The sequence below is a fragment of the Chionomys nivalis genome, chromosome X (genome assembly GCF_950005125.1).
Source record: "Chionomys nivalis chromosome X, mChiNiv1.1, whole genome shotgun sequence".
Classification (NCBI taxonomy): domain Eukaryota; kingdom Metazoa; phylum Chordata; class Mammalia; order Rodentia; family Cricetidae; genus Chionomys; species Chionomys nivalis.
Window position 1 is genome coordinate 51,320,517 of NC_080112.1, and position 1,116 is coordinate 51,321,632.

General features: G+C 45.5%; 1 pseudogene; it reads right to left on the bottom strand.

Annotated features, from left to right (window-relative positions):
- Positions 1–243: 243 nt before the first annotated feature.
- On the bottom strand, positions 244–690 carry LOC130867221 (60S ribosomal protein L29-like; annotated as a pseudogene).
- Between the last annotated feature and the right edge of the window lie 426 nt (positions 691–1,116).

The following is a 1,116-nucleotide window of genomic DNA, read 5'->3' on the forward strand; positions in this document are numbered from 1 at the left end:
CAAATCACCCTCAGAACCAATTAATTCCATGCTCTGAAGGTATGGATCATTAAGCCACAATTAAAGTATTCAACTGCTTTTCTAATCCAAATCCCTGTTCCATTTTCTTTTCTTTTTTTTTTATTAACATAACTTGCCTCAAGTTTATTTGTAAAAACAGCATAAGGTCCTGAACATCTGCAAATACTGTGTAGGTGTTCACACCAGTCAATCTGTCTTCACATTGGCAGACTGAGACCTTTTTTATGGGGCCTTCACAGGGGCTTGGGCACCTTTGGGAGCCTGAGCTGTAGCTGAGGCCTCTGCCTTGGCTTGAACCTTGGGCTTTGTTTTTTGGAGCCTATGACCCCTGGCCATGTAGCTTCTAATCCGCTTCCTAAGCTTGGGGTGAGCAATTAAAGCCAGATGGGTGAGTTTGCGTCTGGGGCCCTTTGGCATCTTGGGCTTCACCACCTGGGGCTTCACCAGGGCCTTGATGGCCTCCGCACATGCACTCATGGCCTTTGCATTATTTGCCTGCATCTTCTTCAGGCCTTTCTTGTTGTGCTTCTTGACAAAGCGTATGTTCCTCAGGAACTTGGGGTCAGCCCCCTTGAGAGATTCGTATCTTTGTGACTGGGGTTTCTTGACGCGGTTTCTGTTCCATTTTCAGGACTGGTTGTGTGTGGTGTGGTTCTTGGACTTGGCCATGACTGGACGGTAATCGCCGGCTCCCGAAGCGCCTGCCACCGGAAGAGCCCCTGTTCCATTTTCCTTTAAGCAAAAGTATAGCCAGGCCTATAAAAGCAATACCTCACTGCTGGTCCCAACTTCTGTTTTAGTTGGGGTTTCTATTCCTTTTAAGAAACATCATGACTGTGGAAACTCTAATAAAGAAAAATATTTCAGTCAGGCTGTCTTAAAGTTCAGAGGTTTAGTTCATTATCACCATGGCATGAAGCATGGTGACATGTAGGCAGAATGGTGTTGGAGAGGTAGTTGAGAATTCTACAGCTGGGTTGATAGCCAGATAGAAGAAAACAATACTGGGCCTTGCTTGAACATTTAAAATCATAAAGCCTACCACCTGTGACACAGTTCCTCGAACAAGACAAAACTTACATGAGCAAGGCCCTA